This window comes from Macaca nemestrina, chromosome 3 (assembly GCF_043159975.1).
Source record: "Macaca nemestrina isolate mMacNem1 chromosome 3, mMacNem.hap1, whole genome shotgun sequence".
Classification (NCBI taxonomy): domain Eukaryota; kingdom Metazoa; phylum Chordata; class Mammalia; order Primates; family Cercopithecidae; genus Macaca; species Macaca nemestrina.
The window spans coordinates 51,850,313-51,877,847 of NC_092127.1; the positions used below are offsets into that span (position 1 = coordinate 51,850,313).

Genomic DNA, 27,535 nt, shown 5'->3' on the forward strand with positions numbered 1-27,535 from the left:
CATGTCGTTAGCTGGTTATATGCAGACTCGTTTGTGTGATTGCTTTATAACATCACTGGTCTATGTGCTTAAGTGTGTTTTGCTAGTGGCCAGTAATGGTCTTTCTTTTCCATGTTTAGCACTCCCTTCAGGATCTTTTGTAAGGCAGGTCTAGTGTTAACAATATCCATTAGAATTTGCTTGTATGAGAAGAATCTTATTTTTCCTTCACTTAAGAAGCTTAATTGGACTGGATATGAAATTATTGGTTGAGAATTCTTTTCTTTCTTTTATCTTCATTGATGTCCTTGGAGGCTTGATTATGGTATAGGGTGGGTTCAGTCAACTGGCTTCACTTCTAGTAGATTTTTGGAGGGTCAAGGCTCAGCATAGCCTCCTTGGGCTGTGTGCTCTAACTCTGGGGGGCTGGTATGGGGCCCCCAGCTTTATTCTCTGGCCCCTCAAGTTTGGAAACCCACTGGATTGGAGGGGCCAAGGTGTTCCTGGACCTCTGGCCACATTTCAAAGGGTGGTGCCAGCCAAACTGCTTCACTGGGCAATGGCAGCAGGATCTGTGCTCACTGGCTTATGCCAGCAGCAGAAGCAGCATGGGGGTGCATGCTCCCCAGCTGAGGCAGGGCACTAGCAGGCCTGAGCTACTGGCTTTCAGGCAAGCACTTGCAGTGGTGGCAGTGATGGTATGGCTGGGGGGCAGGCAGGGCCTCTGATGTCCATGTATACATTCACCCCCACAGCAGTGTTGGTGCAGGGGTGGGCACTGGTGGGCACAGTTCTGGCAATTGTGTGCATGTTTGTGCCAGTGGTGGTGGTGGTGCAGGACAGGTAGTATGGCTACTGGTGTCCCTGTGGATGTTCATGGCAGTGGCAGTGGCAGCACAGAGCAGGGGGGCAATGCTGCTGTTGTTCAGGCATGTGTTTGTGTCAGCAATGACTGTGTAGCAGTGGCACCCATGCACTGGCAGGGGAGGAGGCCGTGGTGGGTCAAGGGAAGATCTAGGAGGGCTAGTGCCTGTCAGTGGGGTCCACTATGCTGGAGCTCTCTGATAGTAAGGCACTGTTTGCCAATGTAGCAACTATGATGCAGGCTCACCGGAGGCACCCTGATTGGGCATCTGAGGCTGCACTGCAAGCAGTCATGGCCAGGCTGGGGACCCAGGAGAGGCTAGCAGACAAAAGGACACTCAGGTTGGACTGGCCTGATCTCACTAGCAAGATCCAAGATTGCCCTTCTCTGTTCAGGTCTGACAGTTCCGGCCAGCCTTGGGGACTGGGCATCCTTGGCCATGCCCTCCTGGAGACATTTCCACATCAAACCATCTGGGCTTCACACAAGCTGGAGTCCTGCCCCTATCACCTCTCAAAGCAGCTATCCTTTCCAGCTTGAGCATCCATGGGGGTTGTGGGGTTTAACGATGCTAGGATTTCAGAAGCCCGTGGTGACAGCAAGTTGCTCCTTGCCTCTTCAACTCATCCCTTCCCCAGGAGTCACTGGGGGCCAAGAACAAGTCCCTGTGTGTAGCAACCCTATGCAGGGTTCCCAGCTTTCTCACCCTTCAGCCCAGTATCTGTGACCTTCCTCTGTTCGCTCTCAATGCCTTCCTTCCTAAGGTCTGTTTAGAGTGCACCAGTCTTCATGGTGTCCTGCTCCCTTGGTGGTCCCATGTCCCTCTGAACCATTAGATGTTCCTCCTAGCTGCATCTAGTGGGTCATCTTGCCTCCAACTCATGATATATGTATCTCTGTGACCTCTTAGTTTCATTCCTTTAACTCTGAATGTACATAAGGAATCATTGGACTCAATTTTCATTTTTAAACTTTATTTTTTGAGCATTTTATAAAGATTGATGTTTTATGACTTTTATTTATTCTTAAAGTTTTCCTAAGTTCAAAGGGAAAAAAGTTAACAGAATAAAGCTTATTATATTTTTAATTACAATGGATTTGTCAATGCTTTTATTTTTTAAAAGATATTTTAACATATTAATAACATATGTTAACATATGTTAACATATTTTAACATATTTTAACATATTAATAACCTATGTTTTTATATTCCTTTAAACATTTTGCTATTTCATAAACCTAAGAATTATTTTATCTACACTCTTCATTACTCATCAATTATTTTCAGCTATGATGAAAAACCTCAGATGATAAGAATTTTAAAAAATGATGAAATCGGCCGGGCGCGGTGGCTCAAGTCTGTAATCCCAGCACTTTGGGAGGCCGAGGTGGGCGGATCACCTGAGGTCAGGAGTTTGAGACCAGCCTGGCCAACATGGTGAAACCCTGTCTCTACTAAAAATACAAAAATTAGCCAGGCATGGTGGCAGGTGCCTGTAGTCCCAGCTACTCAGGAGGCTAAGGCAGGAGAATCGCTTGAACCCAGGAGGCGGAGGTTGTGGTGAGCCAAGATCGTGTACCATTGCACTCCAGCCTGGGGGACCAGAGTGAGACTCCATCTCAAAAGAGAAAAAAAAAAAAAAAGAAAAGAAAAAGATGAAATCAACTCAAGGATGATTAAAAAGTGAAATAAATTGTAATCCTTCAGCTTATTAATATGTTGCCCAAAGTATTGTGTTATCTCTTAAAAAGGTATAAAATAAATTTGTCAATATTGTATAGTCTGCTTTAGCCTTCACTAAACACAATAAAAATTCTGAAGTTTTGTTTTCTGCTTATTTTGGTCAAGTGCAGAGGAAGACAATTCACAATAATTCGATAAATAGGAAGATGAACACAAAGAAACATAGAATAGCACTGTGGATTACATGGTAATAAAATTGGTCACAGAAGCAAAGATCTTAGACCGGGTTTTCAGATTGATGGTACTTTACAATAATTTTCTTAAACTCAAAATTGATGACTAAGCAATATATTTCTGAGGCAAAAGGTAATAAGGTTTTCTCATCCAGTTAGTCAATCAACAGGAAGAAGGAGTTCATAATATACAGATTTTGAGAGGAATCTAGACCACCCCATTTTAGCAAAATATATGACTGTAGTATTTTATATTTTATGATGTTTTGTGCCAAAATTTACTTGACACACAGTTTTTCTATGATTAAATTCTGATGAATATTGTAATAAAAATTAAATTAATTTTTTTTATTTAAAAGTTTTGCAGATTACTTGTAAAAAGACTTAAAGTATTTTGAAAATTAAAGCATTCATTAGACCCAGATGGTAAATGGTTATGACTGTTTTCCCTAGAAAATTAAGGGTTAAGGTGCATACATTCTAAATGAGGGAGTTTACGTATTCTAAATGAAAACTTTCTGGCAAATGCAATAAAAGTGCACTTCCTCATCTTGTCTTCTAATGTTGGCTAAGGGTAGAAAGCACTCACAGGCTGATTGCGGCTATCCTTGGACCTGTGGGATATGAGAAAAGACATGGCAAGGAGCCCAAAGGAAAGGGCGAAGATCCTGGAGTGACCCAAATTATCTCTAAATGTATTTGTGTTTCACATACAACTCTCCATATTTATTTCATGTGGAATATATTACTGTCGAGTTTGGCATTTGAAAGACAAATGCTGCTGATCAAATTACCAACTAGTTTGGTTTCAGAAATTTTCAATAATATTTTTTAGACCCTACACCTCAGTTCATCCCAGGGCAGCAACATCAGCACTTATGACAGAAAAAAGAATAATATAAGAGGATCCTTTGTTGTTTTATGAGCATGTGGCAAGCCAAAATTCCCATTGTGCACCTACACATCCAATTATCAAAATCAACATGTCAGTTCAAACACAGTGCACATATATTTTTCCTTATTTGTTGACTTGTAATTACTTACATTCAGCTCATACTTCTATCTGAGAAAACAGCCATAAAAATGGTTATGGGTTGTACACATACGAGTAGGCCACAATTAAGCTGTTGAATAAAATTTATCGATCTTGTTAAATTAACCCAGAAGCCCTACCGAGTGGCAGAGGTCTAGATAAACTAATCCTTTTGATTATGTGGTATCATAACACATCCATCAGATTCCTCATCCCACTCACATGTGTCAAGGACATTCAGTCATACAGATAGCTCAGTTACATTGCATCTACTTGGTCTCTGTTCATTAAGTTCTCTCAACTCTGAACCATTACTAGCAAGAATCAATTTTAAGTTTTTGAGCTATAGTGCCTCCAGTCTGACCCAATCTCTTAGTTCCTTTATAAATTTCTAAGCTTATCCTTCATGGGTTCCCAACAATAAGCTCAATATTCAAGCTAGAAGTATCTTTTTCCTCCTTCTTAGGGAGGCAAACTGAAACCCTAAGATCATGTCCTTTGCTTTTCCCCAGTTCTCTAGGTTACTTATGCAAATTGTAACTGGATTATTTTGTATTTTCCAATGAACTTCTGTAAGAGAAAAGATATAGAAATAAAACTCATATATAGGAATGTGTACTATAGCAAACAATACAGAAGAACCTGATTTTTCTAATTTAAGAACAAATTTTGAGAACCTATTATGTATTGGGTTCTGTGCTAGTCTCCTGAGAAAGATGAAATATAGTACCAATACTCAAAACAATACACTAACATGTAATAACAGAAGTTTTTATCAGACTTCTTTAGTGTTCTCTGGGATCATGAAGGAGGCAGCATCAAGCTTTCACGACAGTTCAGGTAAGGATTCACAGGGAGGATGACTATTTTTGTCACTACTGTTCTAATCACTTATCTATCAAGCTGTTCAATTTTCTTTTTCACCTGGTAATACTGCATCATCCTCTCTTACTGGGATCACGATGTTTCCTTTTGTTTTTAGACCAAAGCCATCTTCTGTAAAAATCACTCTAATAGTTATCTTGTCCGTTGGAACAAAACCATTCTTTCTTTGCAAGTTTACACGGCCTAGCCTCACACTTCCTTCTTAGGAAAAAAAAAAAAGTGTCTATAATTTTGGACTTTTTCCTGACTAAACTGCTCTTACTCAGTCCATCTAAATGTAATTGTTATTGACTATACCTTTTCTGCTTCTTAAGAAAATCCACATGCCCCATCATTCCCATTTCCTTTCAATAACTTCTTTTCATCTGAGCCTCCATCCCTTGTAGCAGTTTGTCGCTTGCCAGTTTATCATTAAGTAAACCTTCTAAACCCATTTTTGTATTTGATAACTTTTACAACACAAAAGCATAATCCCCAATAAATCTAGGTAAAAGATGATTACTATTTATAAATGCTTCAGGTTTTATCCAAATAGCTCTATATGTTTTTTTAAACTTCCATGCTCTTGATAGGCAAGTTGAATGAATGTTGATTCACAACCATTTGTATGAGTATGCATTTCACTTTTCAAAGAAATGTAGTGCCATATGTAGAAAAAAAAAAAAAAAAACATTGCACAAAAGCAGCTAATTAGTAAGAAATAACCCAGAGGAAACAAGCCTGAAATTAGTGATGGTTGCCAACCCAAAGAAGCAAATGTCATTCTACCATAAAATCCCAGAACATTCTTTTCTTTTTCTGAAGATCTCAGGATCAAAACATTCCTTTCTTTTTCTGAAGATCTCAGGATCAAAAGAAACAAATGCTGCAAAGGTAAATAGAAATCCATGTACCCACAGCATATGTTGTTTGCGGAGAACAGACCCAAACAACTACATTGGCATCAGACTTGAGCTTTTTAATTGGAGACCAATTGTGTCCAACTAAAGATGCCTTAATGAGACAGAGCCACAAAAGGGAATGTACGTTAACACAAAGCTTGTTTATGAGTCAGCTGAGGAACGTTATTTTCATAGGAAAGGTTCCATGTTTTGTCATTTTCTGCTAAAACTACATGACAACTGAGTAATTTGCAAATAGAAAAATAAGAATAAGTTACAGAACTCTCAACAGTGCAGAATTGCTTTTTGAAAACGTTATTTAAAAATTCAAGCAAACCAATCACATATGTGAATATGCAAAAATTCGTCTTCTTTTTCATTTGTGTCTTCTTGTTATTAGGTTATAAAATAGAAGACGAGTGGCTTCCTTCAACTATTGAAAGTCTACAGTCCATCTTGTCAAAGCTGTATTAGCATTTAATTCACTAAAAGCACTTAGATAGATTTTGATTTTTCCTCTTCAATACAGACAATGATTTAAAACCACTTTCATTCAGTCAAAGACAAACATATAGTTTAAGAGACAAATTAAACACAACACCTTTATCCCAGTTACTACTCAAGAATGCTTGCTCTAGTGTGGCCTCATTTGAACAAATAGCCTATTCAAAGGATTTGACCTTATTTACCAAGTCTTAGAAATAAAGAGAAAGTAAGACTCTGAGAGGTAATGGGAATCACTATAAATATTTTTGTCATTTCCTTTATATTTGCCTTTCTCAACTTCAAGTACATTTCACCAAGGTTTTATACAGCACTGTTTCTGCTCTACTTTTCTATTCTGGGAAACTCACCATTCTAAAGGAAAAGGAATACTATATATTTTTTACCTCAAAGTCCAGCTGAAACAAGTTTGGAACTCAGATGTCTTTAGGAAAGGAAGGTTTAGCAAATCCCTAAAGTTTTCATTGAATTAACCTCAGGGTATATAATAGCAAAGAGTTTTCTTATTTTGGAGAATGTAATTCTTAATAAGTTTGGTTGGGAAGTGGAAAGGAGGAGTGTGAGGTGCTCACTTTGACTTTACAACAGGGTCAGTTTATTTAATTCAAGACAAAAAGACATTTGCCTGGTAGTTTCTGAGCCAACATACACACACACACACACACACACTCGCACGCACGCACGCGTGCATGATGATAACAAAAAAGCAATACGTCACTTTACTCTTGGAAAAATCTACTTTAGAGTAGGACCATAGCCGCTCTTCTGATCTGCTTTTAAAATATAATTTAACCATTTGAAGCTATGTAGTGAGACAACATAGGTAATAATTTCCTCTTGTATTTTGTATGTACTTCTATTACACAGCACTAAATATTCTATTGTAAAAAATATTATTGCATATAATAGTGTATAACTTTCATGCCAAATAGATCATTGTACAAAAATATGATGCCATATACTTATTTGTATATTCAATATAGCATAATGCCTTGTGATATATAGGTGTTTAATAAATGAGATGAGATGTCTCTGAATTTAAGAGATCATGTTAAGGTTGGGTATAGGCTTTTAAATGAAAATAAAACCTCCCAACCACCATTTCCCTTAACAAATTGTGAAGTTCTACTTTAATTGTTAGTTTGGTTTTATAATAGAACAAACACTGACTTGAATTCTATGATGCCACAACTTCTTGACTATATCAGCAATGAAATGCATCAAAGCAGATGTCTAATTTTTTAACACATACTCTTTGAGATGTATATCACACAACATAGTTTTAAAATGTTTTATTTTTCCATACTTAGAACTTTTTAATTTCAAAGTACACTATAATTTACTATGGAAAAATGTAAATGCCAAAAAATAAGATGAAATCAAAATCAGGTGAACTAACTCTGGTTTAATTAGTTATTAAACCTACTCCCTTAAATGAAGATGCCTAAGAAATAGTAACATTTTCAGAAGAAATGAGAGGTCTCAAAACAAAACCATATGTCCTACTGAAGCTAGTCCTTAAGCTCAGGAAATACCAATTATTTTTGTTGTTGTTTTTTCTTTCAACTTCTAAAAATTTAGAGATGGTTTTGAATTCCAGTTTGGCAACTAATGCAATTCCCCATCAAAGTCACTTATTCTTATGCCTTTAACTTTTTTTAGGTTATATTTTATGTTTCCTCAAATAATATTTTTCTGAATGGAAAATAATGTGATTTTTAGTTGATAGTTTAGTTTTGTATCTTTTTTCACATACACAGGCTGACTATGAGCAGATTTAAAAGTATCTTTTTTTTGTCATATAAGCTATTTTTTGACTGCTGAAGATTTGTCTTCTATTTTCAACTTTACAAGATTTTATGAACTAGAGTGTGCTATTGTTGAATACTAATTTATTACAAGTTATTTATATGTCAGTTCTAATAAATAATTTAAAAAATTAGAAATAAAGAAATATATCACATTGCTGTTTCTCACTGAAAGATGCCTTAAAATCTTCTTGCCAAAATACCATGTCTAATATTTCTAAAATTACCCAGTTCTGGCCTCTCTATGCCTTAAAAAAAAAAAAAACATTCTGAGCCAATATTCTTTCATTTAGAAAAGATTTATTTACCAAAATATGGGATGAGGAGGATGGTAGTCGAGCATCTATATACAGACTCTCTAGCTTGTGCACTACTATTATTGGATAGTGAAGGACTTTTATTTTTTTTTCTCATTCACCCTTTCACTTTCACGTAAACCAGCAGGTGGCATATTTTTGAATTTCTTCTGCAAGCTACTCTTGTTATTATTACTGATTTTATTATTTAGTGTTCAAGTATTTCAGTTTCATTTGTACAGTTGAAATTAATTGTTTAACAATATAGAAACAACAAAAGCTAATGGCGGTCACTGATATTGGTGTGGTTTTGTACACTTTACCACTTGTTCTTCACAAATACTAGTTGATTTAATTCTCAATGAAATTGGGTGGCATTGGATTGTTACTATTTCTTCTTGTCAAAGTTGAGTTAATGTCATCCAGTTAGATATGATTCTACTGATCCAGTAGAATCAGCATTGAATCCAGTATATGTGATTTGTAACTATATTATTTAAATGTCTTCTTATGATCTCTTCTGTCTCTGAGTTACTACATCAAGGCAATCCAGTAAATCTTAGAAAAGTAGGGAAAATACATTTGATGTCTAACCTTTAGTATCTTACTTATAAAGTATGATAATACTTATATTTATCATACTTTATAAGTATTCTTCTATGTATGAATACCAAAGATGTAAAGTTTTTAGACTTCAATTTTTCAACATATGAGCATAATTATTTTGAACTTTTCTCTTTTATACCTCATTCATCATGTATCTGATCATGAATTACAGAACTTTAAAAATGCAAGAAGGATTAGAAATGATCATGCTCATAAGTCATTTTTAGAATAAAATTGTGAATAAAGCATTATCATACGTATACAACACATAGAGGGAAATATGGTTTTTGTGTCATAAAACCACACACTCATCGTGGTATAGAGGGAATCCCATGCTATTAAAGGAAAGCTTCAGTTTTCCTTTTGTAAAATTAGGAATAAAATCATCTGCTCTACCTTTTTTAGTTTTTTTTTTTTTTTCATTTTGAGGATCTGATGACCTAAATTGTGTAAAATAACTTTGTAAAATGTAAAGTGTCATAAAAATAGAATCTTTTACAGTGATATTTCTGAAATATTTTACTTCTAGATAGCACATGCATTTCTCTCACAGAGTAGAAATTTGACTTACAGAGTAGATTAGAAAACATAATTTTTTTTTTGTCAAAAGAAAGCAAACTGACATTTAGTAATGAGCAGAACTGGGAAAATAGTACCATCTACTACCCTCCTGAAGAAGCTTCTTATGTCTGTTAAATTTATTTTAAAAATTAATGAGAATGTTGGAGTTTATATCCCTCATTAGAACTCCAACTGGATAGACTAGAAAAGAGACCAACTGCTATCTGTAAGCCTGTTTTTCAAATTTCTGTTTTACGAAACAGATTTGAATCCCTAGCTCTTAAGGAAAAAAAAAAAAAAGAAGGAAAGAAAGAAAAGTCTTCCAAGCTGCCAGCCGCTCAGAGCTGTGTAAAATAAAATGGAGGTAGGAGGACAAAACCTTTCAGGATTGAGCAGAGGCCATGTAAACAGATGTGGGTGCAGTGAATAGAAAAGGTTGAATAGTTGCTTTGTTTCCTGCTTTCTGTTTGTACCACAGAGGGTTCTCTCTACACAAGTCTTTCTGACAGATGATGTACCACATAACTCTTACTGCTGTAGAAACGTGCAGAGTCCTGATATTTGCTAAACACAGGCACCCTTAGCTCTTGGTTTTGTTTATTTAGTGAATGTTTATTTTAACGAATGTTTCATGTAAAACCAAACATTTATGGTAATTATGAAAGAGAATTTATGAAAAATATAATTGAAACGCCAATGAAATTTTACTTTTTCGTCAACTGACAGATAACCGTCAGTCTCAGACTGCATTGTACAAAAAAAAGTATTGTATGTGAATTTTTAAAAGCTGCGTTTATTGTTGAAAAGCATTAAATAACATTATAGCTAAAAGAGAGGGAGGGTATCTTCATAATAAAAATGTTCCTGAAGAGAAGTCCTGTTTATAGACAATGTGTGGAACTGAGCTACATAACCTTCACTTTCTTCTTAAAGATTGAAGCAAAAAATAGTACATGGCATTGTAGAAGTACTCTACATATGTCCATTGATTTATTTCATGAGGAACTATTATTGTTGCCTCCGTGTAATTTGGAAACCTGCCCAGGTTTCTTTAAATAACCACAGGGATCTGGCATTTTGTGATCCAAGATACCTTGTTGGGTGGGTGGGTGGGTGGGCGATTGAGTGGTGGGGGATGTCTGCTTTATTTTTTATGTACTTTTATTTTGAATCAAATAAAATCAACATCAGCCCCTAAGGCCAGTAGTAGCCTACAGCAGTAAAGTATAAAATGTTCCTTCATAAACGTATATGGTCATATTCAACTCTTCCCCTGTAGTAGATTTTTATTTCATATGGAACAGAATAAATGAGTCTCCTGAAAGCTGGTGGATTTACAGCTTGAATTTACTATTCTTCTAGCATGGTGTTAACTTCACTAATAAAAATGTTGTGTCTGCTTTGCAGAAATTCGCCACTGAAACAAATCATGCATATCCAGGCATAGAAGAGGGGTGACAACTACAAGAAGAAAAAGAAATAGGGAAGAAGGTAAACAGTGAGAAGGTGCTCCTTTTCTTGAATAATATAATAACCATTAATAAATGTTAAAAGGCATATCTTAGAAACTACAGTTAACTTGTTATCATCACAGAGAATTCTCACAGTCCTGCCTGTATCCTCTTGTATTATCCAGATTTTTTTTCAAGAGTTAATTTGTGTAAGTACGTATAATTTTTCTTTAGAAGAAAGGGAAAAATAATATAGTCTTTGGGCACAAAAATACAGTCAGGTAGAAGGAACAAGTGCTACTGCTTGATAGTACAGTAGGAAAATTATAGGTAACAATAATTTATTATGTATTTCAAAGTAGCTAAAAGAGAAAAATTGCAATGTTCCCAGCACAAAGAAAAGATAAATGTTTGAGGTGATGAACAGTTCAATTACTCTGATTTAATCATTACACATTGTATACATGTATCAAAATATGACAGGTACCTCAAAATATGAACAGTTATGATATATCAATAAAAATAAATAAATAAATATTTTAAAAGGATACCATCTCCTTGAAATTTATCAGTTTTCCCCTTATATGTTGAAATACTTGTGTAATTACTGATATGTTGTTTGGAGCTATTTAGAAGTGTGTGAATAAGATAGCTTGCTTTAATTTATTGTTCTGCCACACATTCTGACTTTGTCATTAATAAACTAATCTGATTTGGGCACAGAAACAAGCAAACGAAAAACACTGAAAATGGAGGGAAGGAGAGGAGGGAAAGAGACACTGAGGAAGAGTTTACTGGTTCCTCTCCCTATCTGGAGGCAGCTCCATCACCCTTCCTTTTAGTCTCGCTGACAGGGCTGGAGGCCCTTCTATACATGACCGTGTCTCATGCATTCATGGGCCGCTGTGACACCACAGCGCCTTTTGTTCAGAGCCAGATAATTGCTTTCCCCTTCTCTCAGCTGCCATATGGTGCAATGGAGACCAACTTACAAAGACAGACAGGGAGAGAAAGAGAGTGAAAGAGGAAGGGAAGAAAGAAACGCAAGAGACAGCAGATGAAACTGATTTATGCTCAGTGTTAATGGGGCAAGTGAGCAAGGTGGGGCTAAGAAGTGAGAGGGTTAAGGGGGCAAAAGGAGGGCGTGTGAAACTTTTCACAGGCAGGCAACCAGGCTGCTTCCTGTGAGGCAGGCTCTGGTTCTCCAAATATAGGGCTTGAAATGGAACACTTATACTTCAGTTCCTTATTTTTTGTTATTAACATGAAAATTACTTCCATGATTCCTAATGGTCAAGGCTTACATTCTTTTATTTTATCATAATAGTTAAAAAATCAGACATATTTGTGTTTCTATGCATATTTAGTACTTATTATAGTCAGCACTTTGTGGAGCCACTTTCAGTAAGAAAATTAAAATGCACATGTGTTTTTCTTAATCATCAGATGAAATACCAAGTAGTTCTATTAACATCATATTATGTTTTGAGGATTTGAGAGCCTACCTTTTCAGGAGTCTGCCATATCCTATCATGGCATAGTCTGTGCTTTCCTGATAAAGCTCATGAACATTCCTAATTTATAGGTTTGTGTGTGAGGGTTTTAGATTTTTATCTTATTTTATTTTATTTATTTATTTTGAGACAGAGTCTTGCTGAGTCTCCCCGGCTGGAGTGCAATGGTGTAATCTCAGGTCACTACAACCTCCTCCCCCAGGGCTCAAGCAATTCTCCTGCCTCAGCCTCCCGAGTAGCTGGGATTACAACCATGAGCCCCCATGTCTGGCTAATTTTTGTATTTTTAGTAGAGACGGGTTTTCGCAATGTTGTCCAGGCTGGCCTCAAACTCCTGACCTCAAGTGATCCGCCAGCCTCAACCTCCCAAAGTTCTGGGATTACAATTATGAGCCACCGTGCCCAGATTTTTAGATTTTAAAGATACAGTGGCCTGAATCCATAATGCAAATGCCCTGTGGCACTTTCAAAAAAGTGTATATTAATTACGGCAAGAAAACTGATTTTCCCTCCATCTGTTTTCTATGTATTAAGAATACAATATACTGTCATATTGATCATGTTTTATAAGTCAAAAGTGACAGAAGTACAGCACTTTTTATATAAGAATAGCTTGATTTTGTTGATTTCTTCAATGAAACAGAAAGTAGCACAGCTGCCCAATATTTCATATGTAATCCTGACCTAATGTGTAATGATAAGATAATGTTATACGAAAATATTAATTATTATTACACAAACATAGTTAAACGTCCTTAAATAACAGGGTGAGATAAGTTATGATGTATTTATTTCAGATATAATTATCCAACTTATTATAAAGTCTATAGCCTTGTTTGCTTGAATTCTGTTTTTCTCTTGGCATCCATTATATGACACTCTACTAATTTCACACTTGCTCATTGGCAATTACTTCTCAGTTTATACTGTTGATTTTTCCTAAACTACCTTGTAGTTGGAGGCTACCAGTGCTTGAACTTTGGATTTCTTTTTTTTTTTTTTTTTTTTTTTGAGATGGAGTTTCGCTCTTGTTGCCCAGGCTGGAGTGCAATGACACTATCTCGGCTCATCGCAATCTCCACCTCCCAGGTTCAAGCGATTCTCCTGCCTCAGCCTCCCTAGTAACTGGGATTACAGGCATGTGCCACCACACCTGGCTAAATTTGTATTTTTAGTAGAGAGACGGTTTCTCCATGTTGGTCAGGCTGGTCTCGAACTCCCGATGTCAGGTGATCTGCCCATGTCGGCCTCCCAAAGTGCTGGGATTACAGGCATGAACCACTGTGCCCGGCCTGGATTTCTTTTTGTCTCTAGCTACACTTACTGCTTTGAAGATCTTGCCTAATCTCATGACTTTACATACCATCTATATGACGACAACACCCACATTCACATTGCCTGAACTGTATCCATGTATTTCTAGCTGCTGCCCTAACATATTCTTGTGTTTGTCTGATGGACCTCTTAAATTAGCATATCCAGAACTAAATCCTTGATCTGCACCAAATAAACTTGCTTTTCCTGTAGACTTCCCCACCTCAATTAATAACAATTCTATAATGTTTGTCCCTCAGACTAAAATTCTTTTTTTTTTTTTTTCTTTTTTTGAGATGGAGTCTCACTCTGTCACCCAGGCTGGAGTGCAGTGGCGCAGTCTCGGTTCACTGCAGCCTCTGCCTTCCAGGTAAAAGCAATTCTCCTGCCTCAGCCTCCCCAGTAGTTGGGATTATAGGCGCCTGCCACCACACCCAGCTAATTTTTGTATTTTTAGTAGAGATGGGGTTTCACCATGTTGGCCAGGCTGGTCTCGAACTCCTGAACTCAAGTGATCCGCCCACTTCGGCCTCCCAAAGAGCTGAGATGACAGGCATGAGCCACTGCACCCGGTTGAAAATTCTTGAAATCATTAATTTTTTTCTTTCTTTCATAACATATGTCCAAAATATCCACAATCGCTGTTGATTTTAATGCATTCAAAATCCAATGCTTTAACCACTTCCATTGCTATTATTTTGGGCCAAGTCGCCATTGTTTCTTTGTTGAATTATTTTAATATTTGCTTATTGGTCTTCCTGATTCTATTCTTGCTCTTATACTATACTCTCAATAAAGCAGCCAGGGTAACCCTTGTCATACTTTTTATGTAATTTTATGTCCTTATGTGTATAAAAACCTGTGAGCAATCTGGCCACCCATTACATCTTTAACTTTGTTTCAGCCATACTGGCTTCCTTCCTAGTCTGCGAAGGCACTAATAACACTCCTGCCTCAATACTTTTATACCAGCTTTTCTCTCTGTCTGGTATATGCTGTTTCCCAAGATTTACTCACTTCCTGCAAGGTTTTTCTTACATGCCATCTTCTTGGTGAGACCTTACCTGACTCTCCATTTAAAATGTTTACCCTCCCCAAACCTACATTTTTCCCCCTTCCTTATTATATTATTTCCATAGCACATTTAACTTTCTAACTTCCAAATTAGAAAAGTGAAAAGGAGAGAAGAGAAAAGAAGAAAAGAAAAGAAAAATATTTCTTCCTGTAGAGTGGCAGCATGAGGCAATTGGAGTTATTGAAAATGCACGATATGTCTTTTTGTGAAGTCTAAATTGTAGTTACCGTGTCAAGTTACTGTCAGAAATAGATCACCTGGAGAGAAATAAGTGGTTTTGTTTTCTTTCTGTCTAAATATATGTGATTTATCAAAATATATTGTACATTTACTACTCTTTTTCTCAACCATTTCCAAATATTGAAGAATTGATATATGTTGTATGCCAGGAGCTACTAGACAGTGCTTCCCAAACTGAACTGATGCTGAGACAAAAGGAAAACTACTAATAATGGAGAAAAAAATAAAAAAATATTAATACCCTATAAAGAAAAAAGTAACTGATAATAGATAAATAAAAGTAGCAACCTAAATTTGGCTATTACCACTTTAAAAAGTCAAGTTAGCCGGGTGCAGTGGCTCATGCCTGTAATCCCAGCACTTTGGGAGGCCGAGGTGGCCAGATCACCTGAGGTCAGGAGTTCGAGACCAGCCTGACCAACATGGAGAAACCCCGTCTCTACTAAAAATACAAAATTAGCTGGGCGTGGTGGCGCATGCCTGTAATCCCAGCTACTCGGGAGGCCAAAACAGGAGAATCGCTCGAACCTGAAAGGCGTAGGTTGCAGTGAGCCCAGGTCACACCATTGCCCTCCAGCCTGGGCAACAAGAGTGAAACTCCATCTCAATTAAAATTAAAAAAAAAAAAAAAATGGCAAGTTAAATGAAAAACATAGAAATAAAACACATCTGTTACTCTTATAACAAAAAACATTTAGTATATTATGTGCATTTAATAAATGGTGAGAAGATAATATTCCTCTGTTTAGAAGTAGACAAAGTTTCTAACCACCTATTTTTTATGCTTAATTCTTTTCTTTTATGATCAACATGTATCACAAGAACTTGCTGTGAAAGTTTTCCGGTGAGAAATTACCCAAAATATGGAAAGAAGCTTATTTGAAATCACCATAATCAAGTACAACCATCAGAAGTTATTTTTTAAACTTGGAGAGCATGGGGCCTGGAGTCAGTAGTGTCCCAACTCAAATGTTTAGTTACCACGATTGCTTAGTAAACATGCTTCGTTACTGAGACTCTGTTTCTTCATCTGTTATATGAGAATTTTAACATCTATCTCAATTCATTATGGTTATGGTGATATAAATGCCTCTGAGATATGTTCTGGCATATATAAAATGATCACAAGAGTGTAATTATTATCAGTATTAATCTAATAAAATATTGAATGATTCCTAAAAGTTAGAGATACAGAAATCACTTTTAGCCATGTTTCTCCTTTTAAAATGTAAAAGTTCATAATATTTCAATTCAAATTTACATAACTTGCTTTTTATACCTTTAAGCACAGCAACAAAAAAAGAGAGAACTAGTAACAGTGACATCTGGCACCTTGATTACTATGTTTCTTCCCAAATGAGTCTCAAAATACACAGTCTCTACTTAATAACATATATGGACAGATTTTCCTCATCCAAACCTAAGATTTGTCTAATATCTACAACTTGATGTCTTTGTTTTTAAAAAATGATTGAAATCTATTTCACAGAAATGAGCACTAACTTGTTGTTGAACTCAGACACTTTGGCCAGTTGATGAGATGTTGAGGGAAGGTGTGGTTTTAAATGAACTCTTCCGTTGTGCCTCAGGCTGTTATAACAAAATACCGTAGACTGGATGGCTTAAATAAGAGTCAACTCTTTCTCCTAGTTCTGGAGCCTAGGAAGTCCATGATAAAAGTGCTAGCAGATTTGCTTCTTGGTGAAGGCCCTCTTCTTGGCTTGCAGATGGCAGTCTTTTTATTGTATGATCATGTGATAGAAAGAGAAAGAGAGAGCTTTGGTCTCTCCCTCTTCTTATAAGAATACTAATATCATCATGGGGACCCCAGCCTCCTAACCTCATCTAAACCTAATTCCTTCCCAAAGGCTTCATCTCCAAATATTATCAAGTTGTGGGTAGGGCTTCAAGATCCGAATGGTGCGAAGCACCGACTTTCCGTCCCCAGCATGTTGTTAAGCAGAAGACCTGAAATAAATGTATGAACTGGTGGCAATTATTGCTAATAACAATGTGGATGCTGACTTCAGATTGCAGACCCCATTCTTAGATGGATCCTTTCTTTATACGTTTGCTCTTTATGCTTGTAGTTATCATCTCGATTTTGCTTAATATATCCACTGTTTTTATCTGCTTGTCAAATTATTCTTTTTTTGTTGTTTTTTTGGTTTGTTTGTTTTTGTTTGCTTGTTTGTTTGTTTGAGACAGAGTTTTGCTCTTGCGGCCCAGGCTGGAGTGCCTTGGGGTGATCTCGGCTCACTACAACCTCCACCTTCTGGGTTCAAGCTATTCTCCTGCCTCAGCCTCCCGAGTACCTAGGATTACAGGCGTGCACCACCACGACCAGCAAATTTTGTATTTTTAGTAGTGACGGGGTTTTTCCATGTTGGTCAAGTTGGTATTGAACTCCCGACCTCAGGTGATCCACCCGCCTCAGCCTCCCAAAGTGCTGGAATTAGAGGTGTGAGCCACTGCGTCTTGCCTTGGGGAATTATTCTAAGTACTGCTGTTATTTTTTAGCACCCTAAAGCTTCACGGTGTTTTTTTTTGTTTGTTTGTTTGTTTTTTTTTTTTTTTTTTGAGACGGAGTCTTGCTCTGTCCCCAGGCTGGAGTGCAGTGGCACGATCTCGGCTCACTGCAAGCTCCGCCTACTGGGTTCATGCCATTCTCCTGCCTCAGCCTCCCGAGTAGCTGGGACTACAGGCACCCGCCATCGCGCCTGGCTAATTTTTTTTGTATTTTTAGTAGAGACGGGGTTTCACCGTGGTCTGGATCTCCTGACCTTGTGATCCGCCCACCTCGGCCTCCCAAAGTGCTGGGATTACAGGCGTGAGCCACTGTGGCCGGCCCACGGTGTTGTTTTTTTTTTTTTAAAGCAGATGTTGACAGTTTATGTGTGGTTCCTCTTTTCTCTCTTTTTGTGATAGTTTTTGTTTCACTCACTAAACTAAGTAGCCACAATCTAACCCAGGCAAATGACCAGTAATATATTTCAAAGATGGCCAAAAGACTAAGCTCCAAGGTCTTGTTATTGGAGCAACGCACCCTGGTATCATGTGACATATACTAAGCTCTGTGTACAAGGCATTAAGCTGGGTGTTTTTATTGACCCTCTGTCATTTAACACTTGTATTAATTTGTTTTGGTTTGGTTTTGTTCTTGACGTTGTCTCACTCCATCACCCAGGCTGAAGTGGCGTGGTGTGATCTCAACTCATTGCCACTTCTGCCTCCCAGATTCAAGAGATTCTTGTGCCTCAGCCACCCAAGGAGCTGGCATTACAGGGGTGTGCCATCACACCATCTAATTTTTGTGTTTTTAGTAGAGACAAGGTTTTGCCATGTTGGCCAGGCTGGTCTTGATCTTCTGGCCTCAAGTGATCAGCCTGCCTCGGCCTCCCAAAGTGATAGGATTACAGGCGTGAGCCACCTTGCCCGGCCTAATTCTTGTGTTAACTTTTAAGATGTGTATTTCAGCCACAGAACCTGAGATCAGCTGTGATTAAAGTATCTTGTCCTAAATCGCATACGTGACATAAAAAGAAAACCACCCATATCTTGTGACTTCAAGTCCAAGCAATTTCACTAAAATGAGTTTAATATCAAATAGGACTGATAAACAACACAAATGATATTTTATCTTGATAAAATCAGATCCTTTAGTCATCTGGAAGGTTGGATGCTACCACTGCATCATAGTATTTACATTTGGAGCTCTTGTTTCCTCTCTGCATAGTATTTACATTTGGAGCTCTTGTTTCCCCACAGAGCATTCTAACCTTCTTGTCTTACTGAATATTCATTTCAGCCATGCATTATTACATAATGTACTATCTAAATAACAATACAACACTGAATTGATAATAATAAGAGTTTGAATCCTTGGTTATCTTCAATTTCACCTATCCTTAATTATAGCTCAAAGAAAGGCCACTTGAGCTAAGTCTTAAAAGATAAGAAGGGTTGATGTTCTAGTGCAGATTAAAGTTACATGCAATTTATTTGAAGGCCATGTCCTTTCAGCTTCATTTTGACCCACAGGGACTCTATCTCTATTTGTTATGTGCTATGTGAAAATCAACCCCTTTTATTCCCCAGATGTTACTGGGGACGCTACAACCAGTTCTTGTGAAGTCTGAGTATTTCCTCATTAAGGAATGAATAGATAGAATATGAAAAATGTAGCCAAGGAATTAAGTGGGGAAAAGAGTAGCAGAGGAGAGGGCTTTGGTATAGAACAAAGAACTATGGTTTGAAGATCAAATACCCTGGTTCAAAACCTAGGTCCAGCATTTATTAGTAATATGATCTTGGGGCTCTTTAAACTTTATTGTCCTTATGTTCAAGACAGGTACCTTAGTAGCACTTAGAGCCCCAAACAATTTTACAATGCTCAAGTTCATGTAGTTTATGTGCAAATGTGTGTAAAATATAATAGGTGCTCAAAAATTATTAATTTCTTTTTTCATGCATGTATACTTATTTCCCTATTTATAGTATAAATTCCAACAGACCAAGGTCTCTATTTTAGCATTCTTTATTAAACAAGGTTTAACCTGGCATTTCTCACACGATAGCGACACAGTAAGTAAAATGACATAAAATTTTAAAAGAGAAGAACAGATGGGTAGAGAGGCAAGAAGGGTTGATATAGTAGGATATCTTTTGTAGAGGGCTCTGAAATTTGCTTAGTTGAAAAATAGAATAGTTGCAATTGCAGGGTTTTCAATCAGTAAGATTTTTTCCCTAACCTGTTCAATAATGGATCCAGTTCCAAAGACCAGACTTAAAAAACAAAACAAAACAAATACATTTTCATTTTTAATTTATTTAAAATAGGAAAATGGGAATTTGTGCTATTTACTGAAAGATAGGGGATTCCCATGCTACATCATAAGTCACACATACAGCAACCACACACTTCAAACTGTGTTGGTAAATTTATTCCTCACAAAAATATTTGAAACACAAGATGTATAGAGAAACTCACAAATTAGCTAAGGTGAAATAATTGCTTTCATTTTCTTCTGTTTTTCTAAAAGGACTGACACAAGCTGAGATGAGGAAATATGACCTCCTACACGTGTTTTCCATGAGGAATATGTTTGCTGTGCAGTCACTGAGTTAAAAGCAAGCTTCATTCCCTTGTGCACCAAGGTAATTTGGAAAACAAGCCGGAGAAGTCAGGACTGCTATTTCTCAGTCTGATTTAACCATTGACAGGCTATTTTTACATCCACTATGGAGATGTTCAGGTGAGGTAAACACCCCGGAGAATACTGAGGAAACACTTACTTTCACATAAGTAATACATTATGATAACTCACATCTTCTAATAATATAATCTTGTTTTGAATTCAAACAACTTTCATACTATTTGGTGTAGTGCCTGAATCTAATCCTGTTTCTACCATCTAGCTTTCTCATACAGAATACCTAATGAAATTTTCCCTTCACTGTTACTTGAATTCAATTAAGGTGATGCTATCTCTGTTCTGTGTTTTGATAAACTCACTGAGGTATCACTTTCTCTGATAAATACCCAGGTATCTTAATGAGGTCAGTGTCACTACTTGTTTAATTAACTTTTATTTTCTGTAATTCACATACTGGTGGTTTCCATTGGGATGTCGTATTAAAAGAAAGTGCTGTTATTAAATATAGAGTAAAAATCATTCCTGTATAACTCCATAGTTGAGAGTATTGAAGACCTTATACAATTCTTTCAATGAAATGTATTGTGAAATTATAAACTAATGCTCACTATTTCAAAGATACTAAGTAAAGTTGTGTCTATGTTTTGAAAAAGAAATTATTTACCATGTTTTACCTTAACTCTTTGCTAGAAGCTGTCTGAATATTCTGATCAAAAACCTAGGTGAGATGCAATTTATTAACCATAATAGCTCGTTAAGCCTTGGATTACTCAAAATTGTTCAAAAATTGTTGAGCAGTTTAGTGTATTGGAAAGAGACCTTTAGCTTTAAAAGTGATACTACTGAATATGAAAATATAGAATCTATTGCTAATCTATGAGGAGAGGCAAATGTCCTCTGGGTGTGTATGGCAGATGCTCCTGACAGCAATAACTTAACCATACCCTGAGGCTGACCCTACATTCTAAGGAGAATGTATGTTTGGAGTTCCAAGCAAGAAACCTGGGGGTAGCCAACTGGAGATTCATTCCTTATCTATGAAGGACATCTGATCCATTGGCCTATCCCTTGGAATGCAGACCATACAGGGGATTGAAGCCCTTTGTTTGGGGTTAAATGGGGGTTGCTACGTGGAGTGTGCAAAGTGAAAATTGCCGTATAGACCACACGCTTTTACAAAGGGTAGCATCTGTCCTGTCCAGCCCACTACCACTGGACCATCCCATACGTAAGTCTTCAATAAACTTGACATCTAATTTGCAGGCTCTGGGTCTCTTTTTTGGCCTCTCAGAGACAGGGTCATTCCTAGTGGAGTCAGTAGGGGTCCAACATGACAGGGTCTTTAAATACTTTTTAAAAATCTAGCATTTATCCCTTTGATGATGTATTTCCACATAAAACCTTTAAACTCATTTTAAATCCAAAAGAAGAAACAAGTATTTTCTTTTTTTTTTTGAGTTTTTTAAAATTTTATTTTATTTATTTTTTACTATTATACTTTAAGTTCTAGGGTACATGTGCACAACATGCAGGTTTGTTACATATGTATACATGTGCCATGTTGGTGTGCTGCCCCCATTAACTCGTCATTTACATTAGGTATATCTCCTAATGCTATCCCTATCCCCTCTCTCCACCCCACGCCAGGCCCCGGTGTGTGATGTTCCCCTTCCTGTGTCCAGGTGTTCTCATTGTTCAATTTCCACCTATGAGTGAGAACATGTGGTGTTTGGTTTTCTGTCCTTGTGAAAGTTTGCTCAGAACAATGGTTTCAAGCTTCATCCATGTCTCTACAGAGAACATGAACTCATCCTTTTTCATGACTGCATAGTATTCCATGGTATATATGTGCCACATTTTCTTAATCCAGTCTGTCACTGATGGACATTTGGGTTGGCTCCAAGTCTTTGCTATTGTGAATAGTGCCACAATAAACATACATGTGCATGTGTCTTTATAGCAGCATGATTTATAATCCTTTGGGTTTATGTCCAGTAATAGGATGACTGGGTTAAATGGTATTTCTAGTTCTAGATCCTTGAGGATTCGCCACACTGTCTTCCACAATGGTTGAACTAGGTTACAGTCCCACCAACAGTGTAAAAGTGTTCATATTTCTCCACATCCTCTCCAGCACCTGTTGTTTCCTGACATTTTAATGTTCGCCATTCTAGCTGGTGTGAGATGGTATCTCATTGTGGTTTTGATTTGCATTTGTCTGATGGCCAGTGATGATGAGCACTTTTTCATGTGTCTGTTGGCTGTATGAATGTCTTCTTTTGAGAAGTGTCTGTTCATATCCTTTGTCCACCTTTTGATGGGGTTCTTTGATCTTTTTCTTGTAAATTTGTTTGAGTTATTTGTTGATTCTGGATATTAGCCCTTTATCAGATGGGTAGATTGTAAAAATTTTCTCCCATTCTGTAGGTTGCCTGTTCACTCTGATGGTAGTTTCTTTTGCTGTGCAGAAGCTCTTTAGTTTAATTAGATCCCATTTGTCAATTTTGGCTTTTGTTGCCATTGCTTTTGGTGTTTTAGACATGAAGTCCTTGCCCATGCCTGTGTCCTGAATGATATTGCCTAGGTTTCCTTCTAGGGTTTTTATGGTTTTAGGACTAACATTTAAGTCTTTAATCCATCTTGAATTAATTTTTGTATAAGGTATAAGGAAGGGATCCAGTTTCAGCTTTCTACGTACGGCTAGCCAGTTTTCCCAGCACCGTTTATTAAATAGGGAATCCTTTCCCCATTTCTTGTTTTTGTCAGATTTGTCAAAGATCAGATGGTTGTACATGTGTGGTATTATTTTTGAGGGCTCTGTTCTGTTCCATTTGTCTATTTCTCTGTTTTGGTACCAGTACCAAGCTGTTTTGGTTACTGTAGCCTTGTAGTATAGTTTGAAGTCAGGTAGCATGATGCCTCCAGCTTTGTTCTTTTTGCTTAGGATTGTCTTGGCAATGTGGGCTCTTTTTTGTTTCCATATGAACTTTAAAGTAGTTTTTTCAATTCTGTGAAGAAAGTCATCGTAGCTTGATGGGGATGGCGTTGAATCTATAAATTACCTTGGGCAGTAGGAATCCAACTTACAAGGGATATGAAGGACCTCTTCAAGGAGAACTACAAACCACTGCTCAGTGAAATAAAAGAGGACACAAACAAATGGAAGAACATTCCATGCTCATGGATAGGAAGAATCAATATCGTTAAACAAATATTTTCTTTTATAATGATGTTAATAATCCTTTGAGCAGTTACTTTTCCTTATGAACACACAGATAGATGTTTATATGGCTATTTGTCTGTGCCTGAAATTTAAACATATTTTATCTAAAGGGGAAAATCAGTCACACTAAGGAAATTTAAAAGTGAAGGTACGGTTGTATGGTAAGAGTAACATCAAGATTTTGTGCAACTTTTGCAGGCGCATATTTTCACTGAATTGAAGTTCATGCAGTGAGACATATCTGAGGATAATTTTTTTTTTTTAAAGATATTTCTCTTCTCCATTTTTTTCCCCCAAAGTGTTTACTACTTCAAATATTTTTAATATCATTCTATTCAAGCCACTTGTTTAATGGTGGTAACTATCTGGAATTGCATGCTCATGATTTACTGGTTTATGGCAATGGCAAAAAACAAACAAAAACTGCTATCTATTTCGTTAATTGCTTCTTAACACCAAAGGCTGTTGTAGCAATATTCCTTAAGTATGATTTTTATTGCTGAAAAGAATATCAATATTCTATGTATGAATATATGTACTACAGTAGAAACCTGTACTTTTAAATCTCATCTTTAATGCGTTGAAGCTAACCTTTAACTCTGGATTAGCAGTATTTGATGTCTCAATAATTGAAAAATTTTTATGCCTACTAGCCAAAAATTACTTTTCCCTTAGACATGGAGATAAGAAACAGACCAACTCCAGAGAATTGAAATTATTAAGTCATTTAGATTCATCCAACTTCCACCCAAGCAGCAACCATTCTAGACTAACAACTTCCTCCCTCCTCCACAGCCTGCTCCTACCTCCTCCCAGAAACTCCAAACTAAAAACAGATTTTGAAAATATAAACCAATACTTTAGGATGAGAGTCTTTTCTCATATAACATAAATCTTCTAGAAATGTTGGAAAGGGTAGTTCATGAGAAGGAGAATTGTTTTTCCTGGGCTTATGGATTTTAATGTTAAAACTAAAGCAGAGCAATTACATTCTTCATAAAATTACAATTTAGTGACTTCTGACCTTTTCCTCATCCGGTCCCCAAGTATTCCTCATTCCAATAGTAATAGCATTGGGGGGAAAAAAAGGCCCACATTTACAAGAATTTAGCTTCTGGCAAGCATCATTTTAAAGAATTTACTTCCTGGCTCATGGTTTACATGACCTGTCTTTGGTTGCTTATTTCTTTCCCTCCACCCTTCCCCCTCTCCTCTTCAAAGCAAGGGCATTTTAACTGTTGCATTCACTGCTGCTTCCTGCCTTTTTTGCTTTCTATTTTCATAGCCATGGGAATGGAATCTGCTCAGAATTATCTGGTCAATATCTCCTCATTCCCCATCTCCATCCACCACTGCTGTTACTGCTATGCCAGCCACTTTTGACTTAGAGAAAAGCTAGCATAACTAATTCAGAAGTAAATATGCATCAAAAAATACTAGCTGATTGAATCCCTTCGGTATTCCTTGTTTGTAGAAGCTGTTAGTGCCAAAGAAAAACTTTAATTATGTTAATACCTAATTTTTTGTGGGGATGCGGGGGACAAGTACATAAAAAATATGGTCCTACTCTTAAAAAATTATTTTATCTTATTTATATTGCTAATTCATACTTCTTGTACTCCATTATTTTAATAACAACAACAAAAACTCACTCAAAAGTTACATGTATGCTGAATCAAATTTCCATTATTTACTTTACTAGGAAATGACAGAATGAACTTTTAGGCAAAAATTGAGGAAAAAAATTTGTTAGTGGAGGTAAATCTCAGTTTGTACTATGCATGTTTGAAACTTGAAGAACAACACGCAAGAGAATTACACCAGAGAATGTGGAGAAACATTTTAGCGGCTTTACTTTTAGGTAAATAGGATTCCTAATTTCTCCAGTTTAAGAAAATTTTCAACTAAATGTGAACTTATTAACTTTAAAACATTCATTCAAAAGAAAAAGAGTAACAAAAATTTAGCCTGGAAATCATGTTTTATGTTATCTATAACATTTTTTTTTTTCAAATTAGAGTTTAAAAACCACCTGTTTTCAATATGGTAAGTCTAAATTATGCTACCAGTTATTAGACAATTATGCTCCCAGACTCTGTGGCTCAAAAGTAAAAGCAGACACCAGAGCCCATGGCAGGGTGAGGGAGCAGTCACTCCCTCTGTGTCCTTAGAAAGTGTTGCAAAACCTGTTTTTCTACAACTAAGTAAAATAACAGTTCCTGGAAACAACTGCAGCTGAGAAGTCCCTAACTGACTATAAAAGAACCACACTGCACAAGCCAACCAACCACCAGCCACCTGGAACCAGCCAACTAAGAGAGAGTGGTGATTTGGATCTTAAATGCCATCCGATTATGACTCTGTTTCACACTCCCCGGACTCTTCCTGCAACTTTTGCCTTTTAATCTCTAACTTTCCAACCCCCAATCCCAGAGTTGGCACCAAAGGCTGTGTCTCCCCAATCTGCAGACTGTTTTAAAAAAGTAAAGTTCTCCTTTTTCCTCCAAAGATCTCATGGTCTTTTGTTAACAGGTATAATAGAGTACAATTGTCTTCATTTATTTAATGTATGAAAAGAAAGTAATGCTTTCCTTATTTTAGTTTTATTAATATGATCATCCTCTACTCTTGGTCTCTGCTCTTTATGATCTATTTTCTTGTTTCTATTTCTGCTATACGTGATTGGTTATCTTCACAATTTTCTTCTCAAATTCCGAAGAAATAATTCCAAATTCATATGTGAATAACCCAGCATATTACCATTTTTCCTCTTACTCATGATTTTCTGTGCAAGATGCTACCAGATTTGCTGACTTAGATACCACCATCTGGTAAAATCAGTTGCCACTTTTCCAAGGGATATCCTAGGTTTTCCTTCTTCAGTAGGTTTTTCAGCAGTGTAGTTTCCCTTAAAAGACTTGAGTGGACATAGCAACTTCTGAAGAGGACAGGTTTTGAACAGTGGAGAATCCGTGGGGGGACTGCAAATAGTCTTTTGAGCTGAAACAAAGTTGTCCTGAGAAGAAAAATGTTGGAGATGAGGCTAGAGAAGCCTCATGAAAGTCCTTGCATGTGATGATGGGCAATTGGAAATTCATCCTAAGCACTAAGGAAAAACTGTTCTCATTACCCCACATTTGCATTTAAAAACAGACATTCATACACGTTAAATGTATTCCTTCAATTTCACGTATGGAATAAATAAGTTTCAGAGCCAGGAAAAAGAACTCAATTGTCTTTCTACTACATCAAAATTTTGTCATCTCAGCCTAAATCTACCAAGGTAAGGTGCTCAACATCGATAGTTATTTTCTATGCTTAACTTAAATGGAAGTGTCTTATGTCATTGTTTCTTTTTAGTAAATGATTTAAGATCTTAAAAATTGTCTCATATACTGTGTTCTTAATCTTGCATTTTATTCATTCATTCATTTTTTGCTTATGACTTTTTTCATTTTTTTCTTGACATTTTCTGACTTGATTTAGATTAATGTCTTTTGTTCCTTGATGAATTTAAACTTCTACGTCTATTTCTATTCTGAGTGGTTACTCAAAAAATTAATAATTTTATTTTCCTATTGATGTCTAAAATTAATAATACTTCATAACCCCAAAAAATAAGCAAGTTTATAATGAATCCTCTCTGTTTTATCCTAAAATCATCTGAAAATTTACCTGCAGGAAATTATTTTTAAATGCTTTTAAAAATTTTAATAATATTTTCTTTCCAGACAACGTTATTGCCTCATTATTGTTAACATTTCATACAGCGTAGATTTTAACACTATATACTAATCCATTTGTAACAATAATACATCACTTATCTGTCCTACATGTAACTATTGCAAACAATATGGCAACTGAAATATAATTCCTACCTCATAAGGTGTATGCTTTAGTTTCAATTGATATGACATATTTATTTACTCAGTTACAGAAACGCAATATATGAGATTTTTCAAATGCTTGCCATCTTTTAAAAATTTATTTTTATTTTTCTGATTGGTAGGAAATCCTTTCATAAGATGATAACCATTCAAATTTTTGTCTTCTGTGAATTGCCTAATCATATCCTTTTAATACTTTCTGTTAGATTGCTGCCTTTTTCATGTTGACCTAGAAAATTTCTTTACATATTTGTGCTCTAATCCATTCTTTCAGTCTATGGTCTAATCCTGTTTATAGTATCATTTGTCAAAATGAACTTTTAATATTAACATGGTCATA

General features: G+C 36.5%; 1 long non-coding RNA gene across 2 annotated transcripts in view; it reads left to right on the forward strand.

Moving 5' to 3' along the window:
* The window catches only part of LOC105493249 (uncharacterized), a 105,012-nt gene that overhangs the window by 70,486 nt on the left and 6,991 nt on the right, over positions 1-27,535 (forward strand). For both annotated transcript variants that reach the window (XR_011620520.1, XR_011620519.1), the window contains exons 4-5: positions 10,743-10,826; positions 19,972-20,086. This is a non-coding gene — a long non-coding RNA (uncharacterized lncRNA). The remainder of the gene's footprint in view (positions 1-10,742; positions 10,827-19,971; positions 20,087-27,535) is intronic.